Source organism: Choloepus didactylus, chromosome 3, assembly GCF_015220235.1.
Source record: "Choloepus didactylus isolate mChoDid1 chromosome 3, mChoDid1.pri, whole genome shotgun sequence".
Taxonomy (NCBI): Eukaryota; Metazoa; Chordata; class Mammalia; order Pilosa; family Megalonychidae; genus Choloepus; species Choloepus didactylus.
The window spans coordinates 177,278,824-177,292,061 of record NC_051309.1 but is presented as its reverse complement, the minus strand read 5'-3'; the positions used below and the strand labels follow the sequence as shown (position 1 = coordinate 177,292,061).

Sequence of the window (13,238 nt, the reverse complement as noted above, 5' to 3'; positions counted from 1 at the left end):
ACAGGTTCAAGTCACAAGTATGTCATTCTCTAGCAGCATGAATTTAGGGAAGTCATTTAATATTTTTTTTATGAGCCTCATTCTCCTCATCTGCAAAATGTCAGTGATCTCATATTAGTAGATAATGCATTTTGTAAATTTTAACATACTGGGGTGACATAACATCATTGCAGATGTTGACTCATTGTAGCTTTGACTAGGATTTCTATTTTGATTTTTTTAAAATAATTTTATTGTATCCTTCTGAAGGTAATTTAAAAATACGTTTATAAAACTCTTCTATAGAAGAAATGTATAACTTTATTTTTTATTATAAAATAACTTGAAATAAAAATCAGGTTCTTTTAAAATTGTGGATTAATGTGATGGCAATTGTCCTATTTCAAGTGTATAGTTCCCATGTAAGCACTTCTTCCCTGGAACTATTTTTCATAGCTCAGACTTTCAGTGTGAACTGGAATACTGGCTAGAGAATCATGAGATTTGGTTTCTATTTCTGACACTGTAACTAATTTGCTATTCTTTTGGGATGAGGCATTTAATTTCTTTTTAGTTTAGTTTTACCAGCTGTAAATTGGTATAAAAATGGCTTCTAGGATAGAATATCTGCAAAGTTACTTTTATTAGGGCAAATATCATTTAAAATTATGAATGAGAAAAGAAGCTGGTATTACTCTATTGTCAGTGAATAGCTGGTTGGCAAGAACCTCATGTACTACAAACTTGTGTGAAAATATCTGTCTGGTATAGGTAAGTTCAATATCAATTATTAATTTCCCTTCCTCTTTGAAAGAAACACATGGGGAATTCCTCTGCTTTCTTTTAAGCATGTTTTCAAACAGCAGAAGGCAAAGAGGCATAGTATGCTTTTTCTTTCTTTCTTTCTTTCTTTCTTTTTTTTTTTTTCTCATAGAATAATGTGAAAGACCAAACTCCTTGGGGAATGGTATGAGAATCCCATGCTTGACCACCTACTGTTCCAGCAGAGCTTGGCTGACTAGTATCTAGTCTTTTCTTGTTAAAATAGGCCAGAATGGAAATTAAGGATGGGGATGTCTAAGCCATCTCTCACCATAATGTTCCTTCAAATTTTTAAAAATTTAACATGTCCCCCCCCATTTTTGCTTCTGATGCTTTTCCCTTCCTTATTCTTAGAATTAAAGTAAGCCTCAGCATGAAGCTCTCTGTGGAATAGAAACAAAGATGGGCTTCTCATAGAAACTAGGATTTAATAAATCAGCTGTGTTGGAACCTTCCATCAATAATGATCGCATTTAGATTTTGACTATGGCAAACTCACTTTCACAAAAAGAGACAGTGTTTACAGTCCGGCAACTAAAATTGTTAACTTATGCTTAAATAAGTCGTATTATGTTTCATTGCCTATTTCAAACTACTGAAAAATATTTTTCTTTTCAAACCTTAGCCTATTAGAAATAACCCTGTGGGAGTTTCAAAAGTGCATTCTCAGAGTGGAGCCGAGGCATTGTGCCTTAGTTCTTTCTTCACCCATTTTTAGTTATCAAACTCTCTGGGAAACTGAAGTAGCCAAGTTTTTCAACATCAGACATGAAAAGATTCCCAAATTAGTTCTGGGTCTCCAGAGGGCACCTAAAGGATTTGTTATTATTATTATATGTTTATTATTAGGCAGCCATCTAAGGTTTAGTATTTTATATTTTAAAAACCAAAAAAAAAAGAAAAATTTTTTGAAAAGCTAAAATACTAACACTAACCTCACAGTCTATAAACGAGAAGGAAAGAATGAAGAAAGGAAATATATAGGCAAGTAGAATGAAGGATAAAAGAATAGTTGACTAAAATGAAATATAAGGAGAGGGTTTTGATGAAATAAAAGAGGATTTATTCCTCTTAAGCTTTCCTCAAACTTCATTGCATATGATAATTGTTGGTTCCTCTTTATATGACTTAAAAATATTGACTCAATTAATCTCTGATGTTTTTATTCATTAGGCATGAAAATCTAATATGATCACCTCTTTAGAAGTATGGACTTCTAGAGAACTCCAAAGAGTTTCTGATGACCCAGAAAAGACATAAGAAATCTTTTTTCCCCACAAGTTGGTGAAGAGAACCATAGTTTTTCCTTTCTCAGGTTGAACTGCAGTTTCTTCTGTCCAAATCTACATAGAGTTTCAAGTTCAAGCATGTATTCTCCTAGCAGTATGTCAGAATGGGCCAATAGAAGTCATGCTATTTACCTAGTTATTAAACTTGAGAGAAACATAATGGTGATGGTGTATTTCAGGAAGACTTGACTAGAAGATCACAGTATTTTCAAATAATAGAATTAATATTAAGTCTATTACCAGATGGGTTTGACAATTTTAGGATATTGTCTCCTCATCTTTTCATCTAATTAAATAGTGGCATATTTTTTGAAGGGTTAGGATGAGACAGAAGACCTGGTGTTTCAGATCTGCCACTATAAAATGGGGCTTGGAAGAAAATGAGAATAGTAAAATAAAATACTTTTTGGTAAATGTGGATTATGTATGTGCATTCCAGGCCTCATAAATATATGAAAAATGGGCAATAAGTTCTAATTCTTTCAATGAACCAGTCAGGACTCCGGTTTAAGGGAAAATATAGAAGGACCACAAGAAAAGCTTTGTTCTCCTCAAAGTGTCTAGTTTACTTGCATTATTGCAAACTGCATGTAGACAGTAAGGTTAATCAAATCAAATTCTTCTAGCTGGAGGCTAACTTTTTGTTTAGTTGTAAATTAACTGCTTTGCTTTCTAACTCCTTTTGGTTCGTTAGAATTGTAGAAGACAGTTACATCTTCACTGAACAGTGGTGTTACTAGTATAATAGTGGTCTAACATAATTTAATGGAATTTCATCATATTTTGTAGCCATTCTCACAGGCTGGATTATTTGATACAAGTCCTAATACTGCATTTCTTCAAAGATCTGTTTTAGAATTCTTTCTTAGACAGAAAAGTGGGAAAACTGTTATTTAAACTCACTGTGTATTAGTTTCCATAATTGTATGAGAGTATTAAGATAACCTATTTTATATGATAGTTTTAGATGTAAACAAGAGAATGATTCTAAAACATCTCAGGTATAATAAGTATACAATGAATTTAGGCATTTAAATTAATTTTACAGTTAAAGTGTTTATTAACATTTAAATATTCTAATGCCTACTTGTACCAAACACTGGTGTTGTAAAATTTGCCTGGTGTATTCTCAGTAGTCTAATCTCAAATTACAATTGAAGTATAATGTATAATTTCCATGCCAAAATAATTCTGCATGTACTGAATTTCAAATCCAAGGAAATCTTTTTGGGATGTTCAGGTTAATATCTTAGCTAGAGTAAGAGAATTCTTAGCTAGAGTAAAGAACTCTTTTGAACTCCTTTTAAAAACATTACCATCCAAGAGGACTTTGTGTTTGCTACATGTAGTATCATCTATTCAAAAAAGAAGCTGTGTACCATTTGTCATTTAAATCAGTGTGTTGTTAGATAGTTTGTTCTTTTGTATTATTCTTTGATAGAAGCAGAAGAACTTGGATTTTTGTGCAAAACTTAAAAAATCAACTAATTGCCTTTGCCTGTATGGGATCTCGTATTTACCTTTGATTGCAAGTAAATGTGCTTAACCTTTCCTTAGAATCTAATAAACAGATGGACAAATAAGAAGAAACTTCTGGCTGTGCTTAAGAGAACTTATGACTATTTTGTTTTTCATAGAGATGGGACCAGAATTCTTACCTTGTTTAGAGGATGTGTCGAATGAGATATACTCCAAAATGGCTATTATTGTTCAAGCTTGCCATACGCTTCATCTGCCTGCTTTGGAACTGGAATTGTGAAGACAACTTGTAGTACACCTCCAGGAACATTTCCTTATACAGATGTCTAGGGAAAACTAAACATGTCCTGGTCTCTCATAAAGAGATAGTTTTTAAAGGGAGTCTAGCCAGGGACTGATGAACTTTTCTTCTTTCAACATTTGTGCTTTATTTGGACTGCCACACTTATTAGCATTGTTCATGTGTATACCACCTGTTCACACCGAGGTGATTTTCTAGCTTAATTAAAAAATTATGGAATCATATTCACTGCAGATTTTGGAAAAATACCTGGTTTTGCTCCATGAGACAATGAATGAGGTGGTTTGGACCCACCTCTGACAGTAGAAAAATAATGATCCATTATAATATTGACTTGAGATTTTACTATTTTTGTATGTGTCAGAGATCTCAATTGCTAAAAGAAATGATACATCTCAGGATGATTATATGGTGATTGGATTAAAATTTATGTGGGTCAGAATTATAATCATTGGAACCAATAGCCTGAGGTGAATTCAGAGCTACTTCAGGTTTTATATAAATTTCTTTTTATTCAGACTAAAAATAAAGAGTCTTTTCTTGTAAGGAAATATAATAAATTACTATCAGATATTGAGGCTGTATAATGGAAATTGAGTGACCCTGACCATGAGATAGCAATAAGCATTGACAAATTACTGACAAATTGAATCAGTCAGTGTTTGATTAGTAAAATATAAGTCACAAATGTAGTTCAAGCAATAAAGATTTTAATGTGAGGAACTGGGTGCCTATAGAATCTTTGGAAAGACGGGGGAATGGATGTCAGGGAAACTGCCACTATATTCAGAGATCAGGAAACTGAATACTTCATAGGAAACTACTGCTTGTCATCTCGACTGTGGGTAGATGTGAGCTGAGAGAATGCCCAGAAGGTGAGGCAAACTTATGCCTGCCATATATCCATGGTATTGATTGTCACTGCTGGAAGAGAAGATTGGTGTTGCTTTCTCTTGTTTTCCAAACCTCCTGCTAGTGCTTCTCACTTGAGAGCTTGTAAACAGGGTGTCTGCTGGAAAGAAATTCTTTGTAATTCCCAAGTTTCTCACCTGTGATGCAAATGAAGATTTGACAGCAGACAATCTGGAATCACACTTTGAAACTTATGAGAGCAGTCTACAAGTTATTGGGGTAAAATATTTAGGTCTAGAAACCTTGGAATTTTCTCATTATTGGTCTGAGAATCATTATCTACTAGTCTGGTAGATTTGCAGATCCAGGTGGACATAAATTCCCCTTCCTTTATATTGTGTTGAATGATGGTGAAATATAAGAATTTATGATGCCTTAAGATAACTGTATCCTTGTTAACAATATATGTGAGTAATTGAGGGTAAAATGAACCAGCAACATTTATACAATTCTGTGGAAGCAGGCCTGGGTAATTTTTTAAAATTAACTTTTTATATTAGAACAATTGAGATTTACAGAAAAATTGCAAGGATTGCACAGAGAACTCCAATTTACCCATATCCCAATTCTTCTGTTATTAATATCTTACACATGCATGGTGTGTTTGTTAGAATTTATTAACCAATATTATTACATTGTTATTAACTAAAGCCCCTACTTTGTTTAGATGTCCCTGTTTTTTGCCTAATATACTTTTTCTGGTCCAGGATACTACCCAGGATGCCACATTACATTTGGATGTCATATCTCCCTTGACTTCTCTTGGCTCTGACAGTTTCTCAGACCTTCTTTATTTTTGATGCTCTTGATAGTTATGAGGATAACTCGTCAAGTATTTAGTAGAATTCCCCTCAACAGGGATTAGTATTATGTTTTTCTCATGATTAGATTGGGGTTGTAGATTTTTGGGAGGAAGACCACAGAGGTAGAGTGACATTTTCATCACATCTTATCAAGGGTACATACTGTCAACATGACTTACCACTGTTGATGGTGAATTTGATCATCTAGCTGAGATAGTGTTTCTCAGGTTTCTCTACTTAAAGTCCCTCTTATTTTCCTCCTTCCATACTGTACTTTTCTTTTTTAATTGAGATTGTTCACGTACCATACAATTATCCAAAGATCCAAAGTGTACAATCAGTTTGCCACAGTACAATCATACAGCTGTGCATCCATCACCACAATTAATTTTTTTTCAATTCTTAGAACATTTTCATTACTCCAGAAAAGAAATATAGACAAAAAGAGGAAACTCAAATCCTCCCACATCCCTAATCAACACCCCCATCTATAATTGATTCATAGTACTGGTATAGTATATTTGTTACTGTTGATGAAAGAATGTTAAAATACTACTAACTGTAGTATATAATTTGTAATATTTTTCCCTATATGTTCCTCTATTATTAACTTCTAATTTAGTGTCATACATTTGTTCTAGTTCATGAGAGAAATTTCTAATATTTGTACAGTTAATCATGTACATTGTCCACCACAAGAGTCACTGTTTTATACATTCCCATGTTTTAACCTCTAACTTTCCTTCTAATGACATATGTGACTCTGAGCTTACCCTTTCCACCACATTCACACACCATACAGCATTGTTAGTTATTCTCTCAATGTGCTACCACCACCTCTGTCCATTTCCAAATGTTTAAGTTCACCCTAGTTGAACATTCTGCTTGTAATAAGCAACTGCTCCCCATTCTTTAGCCTCGTTCTATATCTTGGTGACTTATATTTCATGTCTATGAGTTTGCATATAATAATTAGTTCATATCAGTGAGACCCTGCAATATTTGTCCTTATGTGTCTGCCTTATTTCACTCAATATAGTGCCCTCAAGGTTTATTCATCAACCCATGTTTTTTTAAGATGGCTTTGTTCACACACCATACATTCTGCCCTAAGTAAACAATCAACAGTTCCCTGTATAGTCACATATTTATAAATTCACTACCATCACCACTATCTATATAAGGACATCTCCATTTCTTCCACAAAGAAGGAGGAAGAGTCAAAGAAGGTAGAGAGACAAAAGAAAAAGAAAGAAAGAAAAAAAACATGATAGCTAGGAGGCAGCAAAAGGAAAGATAGCATTAAACTAAAGTAGAATAAAGAGTCAGACAACATCACCAATGCCAAGAGTCCCATACTCCTCCCCTGTATCCCCCCCCCCGCCATATGCATTTAGCTTTGGTATATTGCCTTTGTTACATTAAAGGAAGCATAATACAATGTTTCTGTTAATTAGTCTCTAGTTTGCATTGCTTGTGTTTTTCCCCAAATCCCACCCTATTTTTAACACCTTGCAAGGTTGACATTCATTTGCTGTACCTCATGTAGAAACATATTTGTACCTTTTATCACAATCATTGAGCACCCTAGGTTTCACTGAGTTATACAGTCTCAGTCTTTATCTTTCCTTTTTCCTTCTAGTGTCCCACATGCTCCTAATCTTCCTCTTTCAACCACACTCACAGTCATCTTTGCTCAGTGTACTTACATTGCTGTGCTACTATCTCCCGAAATTGTGTTCCAAACCTCTCATTCCTGTCTTTTCCTATCTGTCTGTAGTGCTCCCTTTAGCGTTTTCTGTAGAGCAGGTATCTTGTTCACAAACTCTGTCATTGTCTGTTTGTCAGAGAATATTTTAAGCTCTTTCTCATATTTGAAGGGCAGTTTTGCTGGATATAGGATTCTTGGTTGGTGTTTTTCCTGTTTCAGTATCTTAAATATATAACCCCACTTCCTTGTTTCCTCCATGGTTTCTATTGAGAAATCTGCACATAGTCTTGTCAAGCTTCCTTTGTACGTGAAGGATCACTTTTCTCTTGCTGCTTTCGGGATTCTCTCTTTATCTTTGACATTTGAAAATTTGATTACTAAGTGTCTTGCCATAGGCCTATTCAGATCTATTCTGTCTGGGGTATGCTGTGCTTCTTAGATCTGTAATTTTATGTCTTTCATAAGAAATGGGAAATTTTTGTTGATTATTTCCTTATTATTGCTTCTGCCCCTTTTCTCTTCTCTTCTCCTTCTGGGATACTCATGATACATACATTCCTGCATTTCATGTTGTCATTCAATTCCTGGAGACATTACTCATAATTTTCCATTCTTTTCTTTATCTGTTCTTTTGTGCGTAGGCTTTCAGGTGTCTTGTTCTCCAGTACCTGAGTGTTTTCTCCTGCCTCTTGAGATCTGCTGTTGTATGTCTCCATTGTGTCTTTCATCTTTTGTGTTGTGTCTTTCATTTTCATAGATTCTGCCAGTTGTTTTTTTGAACTTTTGATTTCTACCTGATTTACACCCAGTGTTTTCATTATATGCTTCGTCTCTTTTGCCATATCTTCCCTAAACTTTTTGAATTGATTCAGCATTAGTTGTTTCCGTTCCTGTATCTTAGTTGAAGTGTAAGTTTGTTCCTTTGATGGGGCCATAACTTCATTTTTCTTAGTGAAGGTTGTAGTTTTCTGCTGTCTAGGCATACAGAAGGAGGCAATAGTATCAGTTTTCCCTGAGGGTGTTCCTTAGAAGATTGATACACCCTGTGAGGCTTCAAGCCACTGTGCTTCTCTGCCCAGCAGGTGGCACCTGTTACTCCAGACTGGTGTAAGGAGGTGTGGCCCGTGGCTGTTTTCCTCCAGCCTCTGGGATCTGGTTCTGAATGGAAAGTAGGTAGCAGAACTTGGCACCACCTCTTTCCTCTTAGGGAAGATACACCCCCTAGGGAGATATCATTTGCATTTGAATAGTCTCTCTGACTCTGCTATCTCTACCCTTGTTTGGTCAGAGTGCTAAGAACTGAAATTGGCTGAGACTTTCTCCACTGAGCCAAAAAAGGGACAGAAAGCCCCCCTTCAGGACCAGTCCGCAACCATCTTCAGTTTTACCCATCAGCCAGAGACAGCACTTGGTCCTCTGTGCTCCCCCTCCCTCCTAGAGAGGTCCTCTGGCTCTCTAAGGTCAGTCATCACCAAAAGCCTCTGTGTCCTTTTTGGGAATTCATAGCTTGTATTGAGCAGTCAATATTTGTTAATTAAAACCTCAGTTGGAGCTGGGTTTGGTATTTTTGCTTACTCAGAAAGTGCTGCTCTCTATCACAGTGAGGCTTTGCAGTTTGGGGTGCCATGGGGGGAGGGGGCTCTTGGCTTGGGTCCACAGTTTTTACTTTCATATTTTATGCTGCAATCTCAGACATTCCTCCCAATCCATGTCAGTGTATGATGTGTGGACAGTCATGTTTGTCCCCTGGTAGTTATTACAGATTATGGTCCACCTTTTTGAGGGTGGAGTGTTTAGATAAATTATTTGAAATTATTCTGCATGAGAGATTTGTCTATCTGCCAGACTATCCAGTCGCCTGTAGCTGCAAGTGTGGCCTGCTGCCTGCCTGTGATGAGTGACACCTGTTTGTTGTTTTCCAGTTCATGTTGGGCCATGTCAATCTGCCCAGTGTCTCTGTGCATTCACTCTTGAGTGAGCAAGCCAGCATTCTTATTCATACATGACACATTGGGAAGGTAAGGGGAAAGCACCCTGAACTTTCTTCTGACACTAGAATTCAATAGTTTGGAAACTGTGTTTGGGTAAAATGAAAAAAAAAAAGTGCATTAAACGTTTATTTATTTATTCAATCATTTATTTATATCAGTATTGACCCAGAGATATTTATTTTATAGTTTGGGTTATAATCCAATACATACTCTTTTATGTATTTTGTTGCTCAAATTATTCCAGCTTTTGGCCATTGGGAATACTTTCAGTTGGCTCCTGTGTCCCTTGTGGTTTGTTTTAAGTGCCTTCTTATTTTCTGACAGTACAAGATTCTTCAGGCTCATCTCATGTATTTTCTACCCCAGTCCTATACTCAGCCATTTCTCCAAGGATCCCCGGTTCCTTTTATTGGAAAGCAGTATTAGAAATCAAGATCTAGGGGTTAGGTGTGCTCATAGCTACTAGTCACTGCTTCTAGTCCATCTTAGATAACAGAGGAAGGAAATACATGTGTGTAGGCTAACCCATCTATATAAACATTTAGAGATATTTTCTATATGCTATCTTCTGTATTAGCATTAAGCTGAACATGGATTCATACTGATGTCTCCAACTCTAATCTATTCTACATGGATCATTCAGCTTTATTCCCTTGCTTCTCAATAAAGTCCCACTCCTACAGTGACAAACTTGACTTCCGTCATCTACCATCCATTTGCCTAATTGTTTAATTTCTATGTACATGTACAGTGGTATCAGCATTGTTAACCTGCACCCCTGTGAGAACAACTTTACCAGCTAGACTGCAGTGCTAAAGTACAGTTATTTTGACCCTTTAGTGTTGCAGACCACTCATTTCCAAAGAAGTTGCTTAGGTCAGCACCTTTTCCCCCACCCACTAGAGGTATTTTTGCGTACTTAGACCTTAAACTTAGACCTTTAAAACACTTCACCAGTGAGTGATATAACTCATATCAAAGGTCTGAAAAAAACAGGGAAAGCATATCTGATGATCAGCTACTGTCACTTTGAATAGAAAGTAAAAATGCATTGCTAAAACAGTGATTTTATTGAAGTCTTTCTGAGTGATCTCATCCTTTTGTATATTGTCTTATAAAACAAATGTATTCATCAGATTTTCCCAGAGAAGAAGGAAGGTGGAACCTGGCAAATGATTGATTGTAAGGGATGTGTGAATTGGAGAGTCAAAGATAATTGCAAGTGTGAATTCTGTGACTAGAAGATTATCAGCAAGGGCAGGGACTAGTTAAAAGCTGGGGAGTTCAGTTTTGAACAGGTTGAATTTCAGGTACTTGCAAGTTAGCACTAGAGTAGAGTGTTAAAAATAAGAATTACTAAAGCTTGGCATGCTGAGTAAGAGGTTAAATGTCATCTTTCTTTTAATATTGCCAAGGGAAGATGAATGTTCAGGAAGGTTAAATCAGCATTTACAAGAGGTGCATGCAGGAAGTAAAAACAGACTAAATTTGTATATTGGGGCATTTTGATATACTTGTTTCTGTTTCACTTATCTAACAGAGTGACTTCATATTTTATTAGAAAAACATTCTACTGAAATTCCATTCAAGTGGCTGGAATTGGAGGGTAAATTAGTAAGTGGATATGACTTTGTGAATTATCATACCTAAGGTTACACTTAGAAGACTGGTTTTCAATGTGTGGTTTTCAAGGTGTGGTCCCTGGGAACCCGTTATTCAGGATTACCTGGGAATCTGTTATTTTGGGATCTTGCTCTAGACTTACTGAACCTGAAACTCTGGGGTTGGGGCCCAGGAATCTGTCCAGGCCATTCTGAGGCATGCTGAGTTTCGAGAACCACTGCACTGTGGTAGTCCACAAGTAATTCACTGTGCCCAGCAAGCATGGAAATGGAAGAAATTGTTCTAGGAACACTAATGTTTGCAACATAAACACATGGCAAGCATCACGTGGGTCTCTTCCTTTCCTGTCACGCAGTAGGTGTATTTACTGGGGATGGAGGTTGTTGATGGCTCCTCAGTGAAGCTAATCTTGTACCTTCTTCCCACTGCCACAGATCCTTCATTAAATCTGAGAGCAGTAAAAAAGAAAAGAAAACCAACTCTCATTGTCTTTTTCTAGGCCATGGCCATTCACTTTTGTCCTTTCTGCTCTGAATTCTCTAATCAAGGCAGTATATGCAGGGGCACTCTGACACTGATTCTCACCTAGACATATCCAAAACTAAATGCAGTTAGAAGGTAAGAGAAAAGATACCCACAAAAACATGCAGTCCAAATGTCTCCTGGCCTAACACTGACAGGACTTGGACTGAAGCCTTTTTAGAGGGGAAGGAACTTCAGAGAGATGTCGGCTTTCTGGTTTGACCTTGCTCTGGTCATAGAGCATGACTAAGTGTTCATGTGTAAAAGACTGGATTTTTATGAATATACGTTTTGTTTATTTATGTTTTATACTGTTTCAAAGAAATAGTGTTTGATCCTTTAAAAAACTTGTCTAGTCACACTAGAATTAAAACACGGCCCTGGATGGTGCTGAGTCTTTAGGAATCAGAGTACTTTATTAAGTAATAACTCTCACAGCCTGAAAGCCACATAGGAGAAAGGGGGGAGGCGGGTAAAACAGCTGTGGGGAGCCAAACTGTCAGCAAGGAGCCTGAGGAAGGGAAGCTAATGCTTTCATATTAGGTTTAGTTTTCTGAAATTGAAAGGGAGGAAACTGATCACAGGATTTTTGGGCTGAGCTGTTGCCACATTTATTCCCTTGAATTCAAGTTATAGCTGAGCATTACAGAAAGGACTCAGTACAATCTTGTTTTATATACGCTAATGACACAAGCACTCATTAATTAAAGAGATAAGGCTTAAATAAATAAAAAAAATTACAGCTGCAAAATGCCCAAGTCTAACAAACACTCCAATGGCCATTTCTAGGGCTAATTCAGAAAGAATTAGCTTCAGCTCTCGAGACTGCAAGTAGGCTGTGCTATAGGCTTCACTGAGCTGTGCTATCAGAGAGAACCATTCTGTTTCAGCAGGGAACAAAGCTGGCTCTCAAATGTCAAATCCTTGGAATTGGGAGGGGTGCTTGGAAGGAGGGTTCCTACTTAACCTGCTGTAGGATGCAAACTATACTAAAGGTGATAGAAGAGTAATCTTCCAAATGTTACTTAAAAAATAGAAGTGCATATGCTTATAACATAATTACCTGTTTCAGTTAATTAATTAGTGTACTTATTCACGAATATTTATGGCATCTATTTGCTAGCATGTGGTAGGTCAAAGACATAGTGGTGAACAAGATAGAATAACAGCTCCTCACTCAAGCTCATGTTCTAGCAAATTATTAAAAAAAAATCAGCTTGCCCTTTTCTCCTTTTCTTTTGTCCCTCAAATCTGCTCCTGTCTAGGTGAAGTTAGGAAAGCTGAAGAAAACTGTAGCCCAAGCTTTAAAGTATATTACATGTTTTCATTCTTAGGGACACAAAGCATCACAGGCAATTAGATGTCGCAATTATAAACAGAAAATTCTTTCCAATGGAAGAGACATTTTTAAGTACCACCCAAATCTGTCTTTTTTCCTTCTTAATGGCATTTAATGATTTTATGGAACGTTTATAGCTTTTTTATGGCACTAAAACTTCAGAAGTTTTTTCAGCACATTACAATATTTAAAAGACAAATTTAAAAGAATTTGTTGGACCTTAAAATGCATTCAGTTCAACCCTTAAATCAACTCACTCTCTCTCTCTGTCTCTGTCAGAAATAAAAGAAGCTGTTAAATACTTATTAAGTACTTTTAACCCTGCTAAAATCAATAGAATAGTCACTAAAGGTAAAGTTCATGTCTGTCTGATACATAGGAAATATAGCCACATTCCTTGAGAAACTGTTTTTTTAAGATACTTCTTTCTTTGTATTTTACCTTAGCTTTGCAAATGGACGGGATGC

General features: G+C 36.3%; 1 pseudogene; it reads right to left on the bottom strand.

The window, feature by feature from the left end:
• The window catches only part of LOC119530552, a 32,565-nt pseudogene extending 21,456 nt beyond the window's left edge, over positions 1-11,109 (bottom strand).
• Positions 11,110-13,238: the final 2,129 nt, after the last annotated feature.